Below are 17,370 nucleotides of genomic sequence, written 5' to 3' on the forward strand. Positions count from 1 at the left end.
AGTAATGGGTAGGTCTCAGGGTCTAGGGAAGGTGTAACGCAGTCCAGTGGTGTTCTCCGGTGCTCTGCACAGTCAACTTCCACCGTTCAGCGTCCCGGCACTGAGAGAGCGCACCGAGCGAGCGCTGGCCCATCCAGCTCTCGGGTCCCCAGGCGCCTCCCCTCGCCCCGCCTCGTAGGCATGACAGTTGCCAGAGTCTCAATGGGGGTTGGAACTTCCAGATCCAAGCTGGAATGGCTACCCACTACAGTTATGCTGATGGGCCTGTCTTTTATATGTGACTAGATCTTTCTGTCTTTCAGCTTCCAATATCATTGTTGTATTTAGTGTCTTGACTATTATATGCTGTGGAAAATTTCATTTCTTGTCTTGTATTTTTTTTTGTGTTTTGTATTCCCCAATTGATAGCCATCTTATTCCTCAGATTAGGAAAGTTTTCTTCTAGTGTTCCAGAGTTCCTGCATATTCTGTACGTTTGGATTTGATAATTTCTTTGACTGATCCATTCCCTCTACCTTTTCTTCAAGACCTGATATTCTCTCTTTCACTTGATCCAGTCTGCAGGTGAGTCTTTTCTCTAGTTTCTTGTTTGCAGTCCTGAATTTCTTGTTTCATGTTTGATTTCATTTTGGCTTCTCTTTGGAGACCCACCTCTTCATTAAATCCTGTTTTCCTATCTTGAATTATGCTCATTATCTCACTCAACCATTTGTGTTCTTACTGTCTTCGTTGTGGTCCCCCCTAATCCCATTTCTTTATACCTCCAAAGGTGTCTCTTTAGAAAGTGAGTATCTATAATTCTTTTGTTTGGATTATGGGCATCAAGGTGTCTTTTATACCAGCTCCCTCTTCTCTTCATCATTTTCCTTCTAGGAGAGGTGGCAGAAGATCCCACGTTGTGAGAGGAGATCTCTCCCATGTTGTAGGACCCTGTTCAAAGCTACCAGAACACAATGCAGAATGGCAAGCAGAGGCCAGTGTAGCCCATGGCATTCCAGGAGGCCCCTCTAGCCCTCTGGCCCTCTAGCCTGGTCCCCAGACTGGAGCATGTAACTCTAGCTTGGTCCTGAACACATTAGGCAGAAGCTAGACTTTGGGTTTGTGTAGTACTTTCTCAGTCTCCTTTTGGCTAGTAATATTGAAAAAAATGATATTTGTTAGATTTATACAACAGGTTTCCTTGTATTATTTCATTGGATCTTCTCTTTGATCCTCAGATGTCTCTATTACTTTTTTTACTGTGTAAGGGAAGAAGAAACTAGACAACAAAAGCCATGAAAGTCGATGGGGGTAAATTTGGACTGTTATTGAAGTTTCTTGTTGACAAATTCTTTCATCTATCAAAAAATGTATTTTCCTTACATTTTGATATTGAACTGAAATTTTAGGCCATGTTCAATTCTAGAAATAAGGCTATTTCTGAGCACGTATGATGTTCCAGCTTTGAGCTTTGTAGTTTCCCTGTTTTATATCAGTTGAGCCCCCACACAAATGCTTTGAGTTATAAGCCATTATTATTATTATTAATTCGGAGACAGAGTCTTATTATATAGCCTGGGCTGGTCTTGAACTCACAATTCTCCCCTTATCCTTCTCAGTATTGGGGTTAAGACATGTGCCAACAGGTCTTGCTTAACTTTTGCTTCAGCATTGCAGACGAGATGAACGACTCACCTCGTCCTGTGAAAGAGAAGCTCTGCCACTAGCTAAGGCTTTCTGCTGCCTTCCTCAGAGCGAGTTTAATCTTGATGACACAGGAAGTAGGACCTGGAGCCAGGAAGTGAGAAATGGGAGGGAGCTGTCCCCTGCATGGTCGGGGACACAGGAGCAGATCTGTAAGGGATTCTCATGCTCACTTGTAACTTGATCTGCTGATGCAAGAAAGTGTGGGCTGCTGTGTGCTTGGGTGAAGCCCAGGGCTTCAGAACCTCTCCTGGCCTTCACTGCTGTTTCTTTTAAAGGCAATTAGGGGAGAGAAAAGCTCTTAGGAAACTATACAGTCATGAGCTGATTTTAAAACAGCTGACATGTCTGAAAGTAGGAGGACACCTTCTAGCAGCCTGTTCATTAGCTGGAGTGCTAGGAGAAAAGACAATTTAAATTTTTTTTTTTTATTTAAAAACTTAACATGTTGTTTAAAGTTATACCTGAAGCATGTGGAATTATTTTCCTAAGAGTTGACTTTTGGACCTCTGGCAGAAGCCTTCTACCCTATCAGAGGCCAGGCCAGCTTCCTAAAAACCAGGTAAACCACCACCCCACCCAACACCCACTTGCCCCTCCTAGAATCACCCCAAATGCCCCTCCTCTTCTTTCTCTCCTGCCACACTTCTGGCAAAAGCCTCCTCTTCCCACAGAGACCAGGTTAGCATCTTAAAGCCCAGGTAGATACCGCCCCTCCCTCTGCTTGTGCTGGCTCACTCCCTTACCTAGCATGACTCCAGCTGCCCTTCCTTTCCTTAGCACCACATCTGTTCCCACACCTCTGCTGGAACCCTTCCACCCCATCAGAAGCCAGGTTAGAATCCTGATCCCCAGAAGCCAGACTAGTACCCTGAACTCCAAAGACCAGGCCGACTCTCTGAGAACCAGGCAGAAGCCTTCTACACTACCAGAAGCCAGGCCAGCATCTGAACCCCAGTGGACTTCAAGCCACATCAGAGGCCAGAACTTCAGCCCTAAACTTGGGCAGCAGCTGCTAGTTAGACCAGAGCCCATCCAGGCCAACAGAAGTCCAGCCACCAACATGGGTGGAGACCTGTGCTGTGGGATGTTCTGTATGCTGTGAATATGTGTTGTTCTGATTGGTTGATAAATAAAACACTAATTGGCCAGTAACCAGGCAGGAATTATAGGTGGGATAAACAGACAAGGAGAATTCTGGGAAGGGGAAGGCTGAGTCAGGAGTCACCATCCAGACACAGCGAAAACCAAATACGAAGGCAGAACTGAGAAAAGGTACCAAGCCACATGGCTAAACATAAATAGGAATTATGGGTTAATTTAAGTGAAAGATCAATAATAAGGCTGAGCTAATGGCCAAGCAGTTATAAATAATATAAATCTCTGTGTGTCCATTTGGGTCTCAGTGGCTGTGGGACCACTGGGCCACAGGAGCTGGGCAGGACCAGACCCTCTATTCAACTATAGGCCATGGGATCCAGAAGACCAGAGATGGAACAGAAACTAAGGAAGAAACCACCTATCCAACAAAGACAAGTCCAGAAATTGGCACCTAGACCTATATTCACTCCAAATCCAGATGTCTAAACATAAGTGTAAGAACACAATTAATAGCAGCCAGGGCAATATGTCACCTTCAGAGGCCAGCCACCTTACTACAGCATATCCTGAATATTCCAACATAGTGGAACCACAAGAAAAGGGCCTTAAAAATCAACTTTATGATGATTATAGAGGTCCTTTAAGAAGAGATAAAAAAACCCTTAAAGAAATTGAGGAAAAGACAACCAAAAAATTGGAGGAAAGCAATAAATCCCTTAAAGAATGCCAAGAAAGCCAATAAAAACAAACAGGTGAAGGAAACTATTCAAGACATTAAAATTGAAATAGAAACAATAAAGAAAACACAAATGGAGAGAATTCTGGAAATGGAAAATCTGGATAAATGAACAGGACCTATGGATGCAAATATTATCAGCAGAATTCAAGAGGTGGAAGAGAGAATCTCACGCAATGAAGAAATGATAGAAGAAAATAGATTCAATGATCAAAGAATATATTAGAGCCAAAAACTCCTAACACAAAACACCCAGGAAATCTGGGACACCATGAAAAGACCAAACCTAAGAATAATAGGAATAGAAGAAGGAGAAGAATGACAGCTCAAAAACTCAGAAAATATATTTAACAAAATCATAGAAGAAAATTTTTCTAACCTAAAGAAGTGCATGCCTATAAAGGTACAAGAAGCTTACAGAACACCAAACAGATTGGATCAGAAAAGAAAGTAGCCATGACATATAACAATAAAAACACAGAACAAAGAAAGAATGTTAATAGTTGCAAGAGAAAAAGACCAAGTAACATAAAAAGGCAGACCTATCAGAATTACACCCAACTTCTCAATGGAGACTATAAAAGCCAGAAGAGCCTGAACAGATGCTTTAAAGACTCAGAGACCATGGATGGCACCCTACACTAATATACCCAGCAAAACATTCAATCACCAAGATATTTCATGACAAAGTCAAATTTAAACAATATCTATCCACAAATCCAGCCCTACAGGAGGTCCTAAAAGGAAGACTCCAACACAAGGAAGTTAACTACACCCACAAAAACACAGGCAATAGATAACCTCACACCAACAAAGCCAAAAGAAGGGAAGCACACTTACATATGCACACACACACACACACACACACACACACACACACACACACACAACTACTACTACCACCACCACCAAAAGTATAACAACAGAAACAATCACTGGTCATTAATATCTCTTAATATCAAAGGACTCAATTTGCCAATAAAAAGACACAGCCTAACTGAATGGATATGAAAATAGGACCCATCCTTTGGCTGTATACAAGAAACACACCCCAACATCAAAGGCAGACATTAACTCAGAGTAAAAGGTTAGAAAAAGATTTTCCAATCAAATGAATCTAACAAGCAAAGAGTGTAGTTATCAGAATATCTAATAAAATAGAACCCAAACCAAAATTAATCAAAAGATAGGGAAAAGGACATTTCATACTCATCAAAGGAAAAATTCACCAAGATGATATCTTAATTCTGAACATCTACACACTGGTAAAAGAAACACCACTAAAGCTTAAATCACAATCACACCCCACACATTAATAGTGGGAGACTTCAACACCCCCTCTCAGCAATGGACAGGTCATCCTGACAGAAACTAAACAGAGAAATAACAGAACTAACAGATGTTATGGACCTAACCTATCTACAGAACATTTCACTCAAACACAAAAGAATACACCTTCTTCTCAGCACCTCATGGGACCTTCTCCAAAATCGACAACATACTTTGTTATAAAGCAAACCTCAACAGATACAAGAAAATTGAGATAACCCCCTGTATCCTTTCAGACCACCATGGTTTAAAGTTGGATTTCAACAACAGAATCATCAGAAAGTCTACAAACTCATGGAAACTGAACAACTCTACTGAATGACCACTGAATCAATGAAGAAATAAAGAAAGAAATTAAAGACTTCTTAGAATCCAATGAAAATGAATGTACAACATACCCAGACTTATGGGACACAATGAGAGAGGTGCTAAGAGGAAAGTTCATAGCACTAAGTGCCTACATAAAGAAATTAGAGAATTCTCATACCATTGACTTAACAGCACACTTGAAAGATCTAGAACAAAAAGAAGCAGACATCTTCAAGAGGAGTAGATGGCAGGAAATAATCAAACTCAGGGCTAAAATCAATAAAATAGCAACAAAGAGAACAATACAAAGAATCAATGAAACCAAGAGTTGGTTCTTTGAGAAAATCATCAGGATAGACAAACTCTTATCCAAACTATCTAAAAGGCAGAGAGATATATCCAAATTAACAAAATCAGAAATGAAAAGGGAGACATAACAACAGACACTGAGGAAATTCAGAGAATCAATCAGGTCATACTTCAAAAACCTGTACTCCCCAAAATTGGAAAATCTAAAAGAAATGGACAATTTTCTCACTTACCAAAGTTAGATCAAGATCATATAATCAATGTAAATGTACCTATAACCCAAAAGGTATAGAAGTAGTCATTAAAAGTCTTCCAACCAAAAAAGGTCCAGGGCCAGATAGTTTTAATGCAGAGTTCTACCTGACCTTCAAAGAAGAGATAATGCCAATACTTTTCAAGTTATTCCACAAAATAGAAACAGAAGAAGCATTGCCAAACGAGGTCACAGTCACCCTGATACCTAAACCACATAAAACCTCAGCAAAGAAAGAGAATTACAGACCAATCTCCCTTATGAACATTGATGTAAAAACAAAACAAAACCAAACAAAAACTCAGTAAAACACTGGCAAACCGAATCCAAGAACACATCAAAAAGATCATCTACTACAATTGATTGGGCTTCATCACAGAGATACAGGGATGGTTCAACATATGTATATCTGTCAGTGTAATCTATCGTATAAACAAACTGGAAGAAAAAAACCCCACATGATTACCTCATTAGATGCTGAGAAAGTCTTTGACAAAATACAATATCCCTTCATGATAAAAGTCTTAGAGAGATCAGGGATACAAGGGACACACCTAAACACAATAAAGGCATTGTATTCTAAGCCCATAGCCCACAACAAATTAAATGAAGAGAAACTCAAAGCAAGTCCACTAAAATCAGGAACAAGACAAGGTTGTCCACTTTCTCTATATCTATTCAATATAGTACTCAAAGTTCTACCTAGAGCAATAAGACAACTAAAGGAGACCCAGATTATACAAATTGGAAAGGAAGAAGTCAAAGTTTCATTATTTGCAGATGATATGATAGTATACATAAGGGTTCCCAAAAATTCTACCAGGGGACTCCTATAGCCCATAAATACCTTTGGTGAAGTGACTGGATACAGATAAACTAAAAAAAAATCAGTAGCCCTCCTGTATAGAAATGGTAAATGGGCTGAGAATGAAATCAGGGAAACAACAACCTTCATATTAGACACAAATGATATAAAATATCTTGGTGTAATTCTAGCCAAGCAAGTGAAAGACCTGTATAACAAAAACTTCAAATATTTGAAGAAAAAAATGGAGGAGATGGAAAGATCTCCTATGCCCATCAATTGGTAAGATTAGCATAGTAAAAATGGCTATCTTACCAAAAGCAACCTACAGATTCAATGCTATCTCTATTAAAATCCCACCACAATTCTTTATTGATCTTGAAAGAACAATACTCAACATCATATGGAAAAACAAAAAATCCAGGATAGCTAAAACAATCCTGTATAATAAAGGAACATCTGGAGGTATCACCATCCCAGATTTCAAGCTCTACTACAGGGCTATAGTAATAAAAACTACATGGTATTGGCATAAAAACAGACAGGTGGATCAATGGAATAGAATTGAAGACCCAGACATAAATCTACACACCTATGAACACCTGATTTTTGACAAAGAAACTAAAATTATACAATGGAAAAAAGACAGCATCTTCAACAAATGGTGGTGATCTAACTGGATGTTAGCATGTAGAAGAATGTAAATAAATCCATATCTATCACCTTTCACAAAACTCAAGTCCCAGTGGGTCAAAGACCCCAACATAAATCCAGTTACACTGAACTTGATAGAAGAGAAAGTGGGGAATAGTCTTGAATGAATTGGTACAGGAGGCAGCTTCCTGAACAGGATACCAATAGCTCAGACACTAAGATTGGCAATTGGTAAATGAGACCTCATGAAACTGAAAAGCTTCTGTAAGGCAAAGGACACTGTCAATAGGACAAAATGGCAGCCTAGAGAATAGAAAAAGTTCTTCATCATCCCCATATCTGACAGATGGCTGATTTCCAAAATATATAAATAACTCAAGAAACCAGACATCAATAAACAAAATAATCCAATTAAAAACTGGAGTACAGATTTGAACAGAGAATTCTCAACAGAAGAATTTCAAATGGCTGAGGAACAGATAATTGGGAGTCAATCTGCCTCAAGACCCAGTTATACCACTCTTGGGCATATACTCAAAGGATAGTCAATCATACCACAAGGACACTTGCTCAATTATGTTCATAGCAACTTTATTCATAATAGCCAGAACATGGAAACAACCTAGATGTGCCTCAACCAAAAAAATGGATAAAGAAAATGTGGTTCATGTACACAATGGAATATTACTCACCTGTTAAAAACAATAACATCATGAAATTCAAAAGGCAAATGGATGGTACTAGAAATAATCATTCTGGATTAGGTAACCCAGACCCAGAAAGACAAACATGGTATGTACTCACTCATAAGTGGGCATTAGTGGTAAAGTAAAGGACAGCCATGCTACAATCCACAGACCCAGAGAGGCTAGGTAACAAGTAAGGCCCAAGGGGGACACTCAGATCTCCCTGGGAAGGGGAAATAGAAGAGATTTTGTGGGTGTACTGGGGGTGGATGGGGATGGAAACAGGAGGGATCAGGTCGGGGAGAGTACTGAAAGGGATTACTGGAAATGGGGGGCATTTCAGGGTCAGGTAGAAACCTGGTGCAGGAGAAATTTCCAGGAATCCACAAGGATAACCCCAGCTAAGACTTCTAGCAATAGGGGATATGTAGCCTGAAGTGTTAACTCCTGTGACCAGTCAAGACTTCCAGTGGAGGGACTGGGATACCGGCCCAGCCGCATAATCTTCAACCCACAGTCTTTCCTGCCTGTGGGATATGCTGGGGTAAGGGTGGCACAGAGATTGTGGGAGTGGCCAGCCAATGACCAGCCTGAGACCCATGCCATGAGAATGAACCCCACTCCTGACACTGCCTGGAATGCCAGAGATTGGATGTACCAGAGTCCTAGCATAGAACCAAAAATGACTGGAGAAAAGAAAATGTCAATGTAAAGATGCCTAACAATATTCTGCTATACTCATAGACTGGTGCCTAGCCAGTAGTCATCAAAGAGGCTTCATCCAGCAATTGATGGAAACAGATGCAGACCCACAGCCAAACGTTAGGCGGAGCTTGGGGAAACCTGCTAAAAAGAGGGAGGAAGGAATGTAGGAACCAGAGGGGTTAAGGACACCATAAGAAAACCCACCACACAGAAACAACTAACCTGTGCTCACAGGGGCTCAAAGAGGCTGAACCGGCAACCAGGGAGCCTGCATGGGACTAACCTAGGCCCTCTGCTTGTATGTGACAGTTGTGTAGCTTGGTCTACTTGTGGGCCTCCTAACAGTGGGAGCAGGGGCTGTCCCTAATGCTTTGGCTGGTTTTGGGAACCTATTCCCCACACTGAGTTGCCTTGCCCAGCCTGATTACAAGGCAATGTGCTTAGTCTTACTACAACTTGATATACCATGTTTTATTGATATCAATGGGAGGCCTGCCCTTTTCTGAATAGAGGAATAGGGGAGATTTGGGGAAGGGACTGGGAAGAGAGGAGGGAGAGGAAACTGGGGTTAGGATATGAAATAAAAAATTGATATTTCAAAAGAAAATTGAGTTTGGAGCTTCAAAACTAGTGTCATTATGATAGCCTCAAAGTAGTTGAGCAGTCACTGGTTTCTTGCTGTCTTCCAGTGATGGCATTGTTCTAGAGAAACTCAGTGACAGTGTACCGAGGAAAAAACATAATCTGTTTGGTTCCTGATTTGAGATGTTGAGATAGTGTAAGTTCCACGTGACTTGCTTAAGTCTTGCCTCAGCCCTCATGGATGCTCTTGTTTGAGCACGGTTGGTGCCTTGGTTGTTTTGGAGAGCAGAAGGAGGTAATAGAAAGACTGTTGCCTTAGAAAAATCACAAATAGAAATCAGGCTTGCAGGAGCAGGTTTAAAATCCCTGCACTTGGGAAAGCAGAGTCAGGAAGATTGGGAGTTCAAGGTCATCTTCAACTGCATAGTGAGTTTAAGGTCAACCTAGGCTGCATTGAGCCCTGTCTCCAAACAAATCACAGATACCGATTTCTATATGAAGGGTGGCTGTGTGATTACTATGCAGACCGGAGTACTTCTGAGACTAATCGAGAACCCTATGACTAGTTACACCAGGCAGTTGTCTGGGTTGTGACACTCCAGGGGAAATGGGACATGGTGTCACCTAGCTTCCCTGAGACATATTTTGTAAGGAAGAAGTTTCTATAAACCGGTGCCGAGTGCATTATTAATTGATCCCCCTCCACACTTTGCTGAGCATGATCTCATAGCAACCCCACTTGAGGAGTCATTGATCTACATTGTCACCAGGGTGTCCTGGCCTGGACAGATCGCCTCTTGAACATGTGCTGCAGAGGAACAGTATTCCCTCTGACCATGGTGCCTAAGTGTGGGGCCCAGCAGGCGTCCCCACCCCGGCCCTCTGCTGACTTTGCTGATCACCAATCATAGACCAAACCCTGTTTTCTGTCCCTTTCTGATGTGCAAACTGGGGGAGCCTGCTTGGTTCTCCATTTTGTGAAGTGTGAACCATGGGGACAAGTTTTCAACCCAGATTTTGGGTTTCTTGTTAGAATCAATGAGGAGAGGCATAAGCAGTTGGCTCTGAATTAAGTATGACCTTCCTAGTTAACCAGCAGGGGTAGTGGATACTCTTGGGCATCCTATTTCCTCATCCATGGAAAGGGTGTGTTCTATCTGCTTCTTCAAGGAGTTGGAGGTGATTAAACCAGAGAATGCTTAGTATGCACAAACATGACTTGGCCCTCTTTGAAACACTGTTCCTATAATGTTGGCACACTGAATTCCATTGGATTGTTTCCTTGCTTGCTATTGAGCTCCGTTGTTTTTGTTTGAGACAGGGTTTCTCTAGTAGGCCAGGTAGGCCTAGAATTCACTACATAGTCAAACCTGGCCTCAAACTCATAGAAATCCACCTGCCTCTGCCTCCCTAGTGCTGGGATTAAAGGTGTGGGCCACCATGTCCGGCTGAACTCTGCTGTCTTCAATGTCTCAACCTGGGCAAAAGAAAGCTGATAGGCTCCGTGGACCACAGGCAGGAGTAGGGATGCTGACTGGTGGAGGAGCTGGAAGGATTCAAGGGACGGGCTCAGGAGTGACAGACTGTGAGCCTGCCAAGAGGCAGCACAGGGCGCTCCTTCCCTCACATGCTAAAAATACCGCCGGGAGAGGCATTTCTCTGCTTCTATTTTAGAAACCAGAGACAGCCACCATATTCATGTTTGGATCTTGGTCAGCCTTCTGGTCTGGGTTTTAAATTTCAAGAGAGATTTTTGTGGAGGGGGCAGTTAAAATAGCCTGTAGAGTTTGAGGATTGAAATTTGAAAATAGATACGTGTTGGGTATCATTTAGGTAATTGCTAGTATTTTTTAAAAGGCTTTATTAGAAATAGTCAGGGTGCCACAATGAGACAATGTTTTCTGCTATTGACTTGTCTGTAAGTCTATGGTTGTGCGTGTGCACATGTGTCCACAGCCTTTCACTGGGGAGTTTTGCTCACTCACTTCCCCAAGCATTTGTTGAGTCATTATTACTGAAAACACTGTGTCCAGCCAGGCCTTGGACAGAAGTAGGAAAATGTAAAGACAAGTAGCAACCGATTCCTACTCTCAAGTGTTCCTACAATGTTCTGGGAGACATGGGAGACATGAGGCTTCAAAACCAACCCAAGGAACCAGGTTGGGGTTGGAGTCTGGAGGGGGAAGTCCCGTGTAGAAACAGGCTAATTACAGGCTGGAGAGGTGGCTCAGTAAGAGCCCTGGGTGCTCTTCCATAGGTCACAGTCTCAGCCTCCAGCACCCACATGGTGGCCTATAACCATCCATAACTCCAGTTCTGGGGGACCCACTGCCCTGCTCTCTTTGCTATGAGCACCAGACACACAGTCTGCATTTACATACATGCAGAAAACCACTCATACACAGAAAATAAATACAAATACACCTTGACAACAACAAAGAAACAGGCCAGTTAACCAGACATCAACCTGTCAAATCGTTTCACCAAATGACCAATATACTAAAAGACCAAATTCGTAAGAACCAACTTACCATTGGTCCAGGGCCACTGAGTGTTGCTAGAGGAAGAATTTGCCTCTGGGGTCTACAGAGGAAACCTTTGGGTTAGCATTTGTGTCAGTTTTACTTAGTATTGTATTTGTACCTGTAAAGTGGACATTTTTAACTTCCAGCTGTGGGATATTTCCATGGTTAAGAGTCTTCCTGAGTTGGGCCATGGGAAAGCATTGTGTGTACCAAATTTCAGCAACCAGAAGTGAAGTTTACTTAAATAAATGAGACTACTTTAGGGAACTTGATGCCTCAGTTACGTTTCCAGTAGGAAACATAGACCACTAAAAGTGTCCCCCTCTCACGCCCCCCAGGAGTGCAAAGCTAGTTTTGTAAAGGGGAACTTTCAGAAGTGTGGGAAGCATTCGGGAAACCATCAAAGGTGGTACAGGTCCCGGGAATAGCAAGGGTGAGGAACCGTGGTGACTACACAGGAAGCATGGGATGGTGGCAGTCACCTTCCTCATCTCCTCACTAGCAGGCACTTGTCACTGCTCACAGCCAGTGATGGGCAGAGGGGGAGAGAATATTTACAGGCACTGGCCCCCAAAGAGTAGGGGCATAAGACATAAGTTTAGGGTGTTTCCTGTAAGGTGGTTTTAGAGACTCTAACAGAATCTTGAGTTTGGCTTACTAAAGCCCCTATGCAGAGCTCTTGAAATGTCTGCATTAGCTGCTTGGGACTCCCCTAAAGCCCAAAAGAATTTTAGGAGAGGGCCAGGGTACAATATATGGCTGAGGCTAATATTCTGACTCTGGAACTGTGCCTTAGCATATCAGCCTGAAGGAAGAAAGGGTGGGCACCACTCTTGATGTGCTGTAACTTACATGATTATTAGACCCACCCGGGACTGGTGTTTAATAGCAACCCTTCACGATAGGGCTGAGGTGCGGTTCTTGTTACAATTGCATTTCTCGCTTTGAACCTGGACTTCCTTTGGATTCAGTGAATCTCTGAGGTTCTTGGATACTGAGAAGAGGGTATCCCAACATGGAGGTAGATTTCCACTAATAAAGACAGATGGAACTTCTCGGGATTTAGTAGCATAATAAATGAGATGCTTGTCTTATGGTGGTAAAGTAGTTCATACTTGGTATAAGGTACTGTTTTAATGGACGAAAGCAGAGGTTCATTAAATATCATGGACAGTGTTGTGAAAGCAGAGGCAGGGGCAGCAATTGCAGTGAGAAAGACAAGGACAAGAATAATTTGTATTACAGCTACATGCCCTGTGATTTCTCCACATTCACAGCTATCATGCTAACATTTTCCCAGCTTCCACTGGTTCTAACTGCCAAAATGACAAATCAGGATTTACCTGGGAAGAGACTCTTAGTGAGGAATTACCTAGATCATGTTGGCTGATAGGCATGTCTGTGTGGCATTCTCTGGAAGACTCAGCCCACTGAGGGCAGCACCATTCCCTAGGTAGGGAGTCCTGAAAAGTATGAGTAAGGAGAAACCAAGCAGATGGTAGACAAGCAAGGAGGTCTCTGGGCCTTTATTTCTCTCCACTCCTGCCTGTGGATGTGATGTGACTGGCTGCTTTTACTTCTTCCCAGGGATGGACTTTACCCTGGAGCTGTAAGCAGAATAAACCCGTTCTCCCCATTGTTGCTTTTTGGCTGGTTGTTTTTATCACAGCAACAGAAAGGAAACTAGAACATAGGCCTAGAAAGAGGATGAGAGCCAATGCAAAAATACTGTACTGTGTTTTCCTAGGGCATGAAAGGGATCGAGTCAAATCAGAACTTGTAAAGAAAATGTAAAATGGAATTCCATGAAATTCTGATATTTTCTGCATGTCTGTCTTGTCCATCAACTTTAAGTCCTGGAAAGGAGATGTAAAGGAGAGTGTAGATTTGAGTGTCTTTAAGAGATAGAATGTTGGCAGTATGAACTTGTTGGGGTACAGTGGGTCTTTTTGTTGGTCACTTTTTTTTCTTGTAGCAGAACAATTAAAAAAAAGTCTTGGATATAGAGAAGATTTGATAACTTCTTAGTTATTTCCAGTTACTTACACTCAGGGCAGACTAATCTTTTTATTTCTTTTCTGAATTCTGTACCTTTGAATGGGGGGAGCCAGTGTTGTGCTTCCGGAGCCTTTCTGTCTCTTCCAGACTGTGGCTGCTCCCACATGCTGGGGAGCAGAAATGCATGATTTGCCCTCTGCCCCAGGAAGCCTGTCTGAGGGGAAAGGCTGCCCCTGTTCTAGCACAGAGCCCATGCCCTGCTGTAGCTTTATTTTCAGAGAGGTCTCTGATAAGTTTATGGTTACCCAGCCTTCCCTGATGCTCAGAGCCTAGCTCTGCCCTCTTTGGCTCTTTACCAGAATCGTGTAGTGAGCATGGGCCCAGGTTACCCTAACAAGCTAGACTGAGCCACCCATCCTCAACAGACCAACTGAAGAGACAAAGTGTTCATGAAAAGCAGAGAAAGGAGATGTGTTTAACGTGGCCACTTTGGGAAGAGGAACAAATAGAGATCCAGAGACCCCTCCATGCTCATCTTCAGGGTTCTGATATGAAGTGTCAATTTAAATAGAGGGCAAGAAGCATGCAGAACAAAACAACTTCTGGTGGTCCACTGTTTCAAGAGTCCAGCAGCTAAAGAGGAGGAGAGGAAGTGTCTCTTTAGGGTATCTTCACTCCATACTCCAGTGAGTGTATGGGCAACACAAAGTGGACTTGGTGTATTTTGGGGGAGGGGAAGGAGGGTGCAAGGGTTGAAGGGTGAACTTGGGAGGAATGCGAATCAAGTGTGATCGGGGTGCATTGTATAAAATTCCCAAGTAATTAATAAAAATATTATATTGGGCAAAAAGAAAACAATGAGAATATCTTCATTCTTTCTGTGATGGTTAGAACAGTGGTCTACATTTTAAGTATCTTCCTGAGGGGGCTGTTGCCTTCATCCGTGCTGATCTGGACTGCTGATGTTCTTTTAAGGATTACAGAGGTCTGGGACCGAATGGAGATTACTTTGCTCCCCTACTTTCTCCAGACTTGAGAAACTTGCCATCATTTCATTCTATCCCAGTGTTGCAGAAAGTCTTCCAAACAAACAGCTCCAGATAAAAAGCTGATTTGGTGCTCTAAGCCTGATTATGCTTCTAGATACAAGGGCCACGTGTGAAGCTCCCTCCCAGTTCACGATGTTCTGTTTTTCTCCAACGGCAGCATTAGCTTCTCCCGACTTTTCAGCTCAGCTGAGGCTCACCTAGAGGATGAACAGATACCAGTATAGCTTTACAGGACATTTCCCTGGACCTCTTCTTGCTCAGGGATGCAGAAGGGTGGGAGGCAGAGAGGATGACCTTGGCTCTGGATTGAGAAGTCCCTGAGAAAGTCTGATGATGTGTGTTTGAGGAATTAAGAACCATGCTAAAGAAAATTTGTCTAAAGCAGGAGAAGTTCAAGTAGGCCCCAGGCCACTGGGCTGACACTAGTGTTCCAGGTACTGGAGGGAAAGAGAGATTTTGAGCTTATCAGTGACATCCCTTCATCCAAAGGACTGTGTCCCAATTCCTGTGTGGGGGTGGGGAGACCGTAGAACAAAAGAAAGAGCTGTTTTCCCACAGTCTGTCTCTGAAATAACAGGAGTACAAGGCAGCATTGTCCTGAGAGTCATGCCACAGAGCCACAGGAAAGGGGGAGAGTGGGACCCTGTGGCCCTGGGAAATGCACAGTGACCTGTGTGGAGCAAGGCTGTGGCTCTCTGGTGGCTCCTGCATGCCAGTAATATCTTCAGCCCGGCCGGCTGCACAGCTGACTCCTTCTGAAGTGGAAAAGGTAGAAAGGAGGCTGAGGAGAGGATAGTAGATGAGAAGGCCTCATCAGTAGCAAGAGGCAGGTGGAAGGCTCTAGACGTGATAGAAATGGTGTTTTTGGCATGGGTACCCACCATTTCCCCTTAAGGAAGCAGCTCCAGAGTCCATGTTGTGCGGTCCTGCTGTAAAGGCTTAAGGTACATCCCAGCAGCATTGACCATAGGTCAGCAGGTACCTAGAACAGGAGCACAGTGCCCACAGAGGGGCTGTCTCAGGTCTGGCTCACAACTCACACCACCGGGCAGATGGCACAGTGCTGCCCGAGCAGGGAAGTAGAGAGAGGGCTCTGGTCATTCCTGAGAGCTCAAGACATGGAAATATTGGGGAAGGGAACTTTGCTGGGAATCTAAACACTTGGGTTCAAGGGTCACATTTAGGGTAATAGTGGCTTGGAGCAGAAGTCACGCTTGCAGGTGAGGATGATGGACGCATATGTCACATCTGTATGTGTTTGCTTATAATTTATCGGAAGAGGAGGAGACAGTGAGATAGAGGAGAAAACCTCCCACAAGGACAAGTTTCAAAGGATCCTTCATGAGCTTTGATCCACACAGCAGGAAGGGGCAGCCGGGCAGCCTGTGTTCTGAACTGCTAAGGGCAGGGGGACCAGCAGAGTGGCACCCATAGGGCACCCCTCAGCATCCCAGCCACTCTCTGAAATGATGAGGAACTGTGAAGAGGCAGGGCACGAGAAAGTTTTCAGTTGTTACCTTAATTTGGACACATTTCAAAGAGACCACGAGTGTTCAATTACCTGAAGGGATTCGTAGATAGACTCACTTCCTTTAGTGCCTGGGATCACCGCAGTAGAAGGTCCAGCCTTGCATTTCACCATGCTGAAAGGCCAAGTCTGTTTTCCTCAGTGTGACATTCCTGAGTGTCTGCCTGACTCCTGGACATAGCTCCCTTGACATCTGTCCCTCTAGTTCATGTTCACACTTTAAGACTCAACACACACACTAACTTTGTCTCCCACTTCCCCTTTTCTGGCCCTTGGTGAGAAAAGGGAATCCTCTAATTTCTTGCCTTTGTCTGCTCCAGGCCACAGTGTCTTCCGTCCCTGCTCTGTGGTCCTTCCTGAAGTCTTCAGTGAGCAACTAAGCTTCATCCATCTCTTGGGTATCCTCACCCTGAAAGCTGCACTACCCTGGATCCCTTTGTCTAAGTTCAGAAAATTCAGTGTTTCAGAGAGCATTTTCAATGAGGATATGAAGGTTAATATTTTTTAAAGGGTTAGCTTTGTTGATTTAGATTTTTTCAAGGGAATTCAATCACTTATTGATTACATATAATAATGGATGATATACATGCTTCATTCCCACCTATTATTATTTTTATCTGTATCATTGTTTACTTGTGATATTGCATAGGGTATGCCATCAATCATTTATAACCAAATTGTGACTTTGCTTGGATGACCCTTTCAATGGTAATACTCATTAGTCACAACAGTAACTGGCAGTTTAACTGCAACAAGGTTTCTGAAGACAATGGCTTCTCTACCCAAGCAATCATAAATAAATTCCACATGGAACCTGGCACCACCCCGAAGGAATTCTAATTTCACACTGTTGGGGAAGTTGATCAAGATGGCTTCAGAACAGACTAACTTTACACAGCACATTAAAAAAGGACACTTTCATTCAGCACCAGGATCATACTATTATATTTATTAGTCAACAGCACGGGTGAAAAAAGTTCTAGAATAAACCCTTTGTTGGAATTCCTTCTACTTTCCACAGAACAGAAACTAAAATAACCTGTTACACAGTAAGCCACAAATATGGTGTTGTGCCTATACACACAAGTATTGTCTAAAACAATAGAATAAATTAAAGC

General features: G+C 42.9%; 1 pseudogene; it reads right to left on the reverse strand.

The window, feature by feature from the left end:
- The window catches only part of LOC102925964 (bifunctional purine biosynthesis protein ATIC pseudogene), a 49,598-nt pseudogene that overhangs the window by 18,060 nt on the left and 14,168 nt on the right, over positions 1-17,370 (reverse strand).

The sequence above is a fragment of the Peromyscus maniculatus genome, chromosome 2, assembly GCF_049852395.1.
Source record: "Peromyscus maniculatus bairdii isolate BWxNUB_F1_BW_parent chromosome 2, HU_Pman_BW_mat_3.1, whole genome shotgun sequence".
NCBI lineage: Eukaryota > Metazoa > Chordata > Mammalia > Rodentia > Cricetidae > Peromyscus > Peromyscus maniculatus.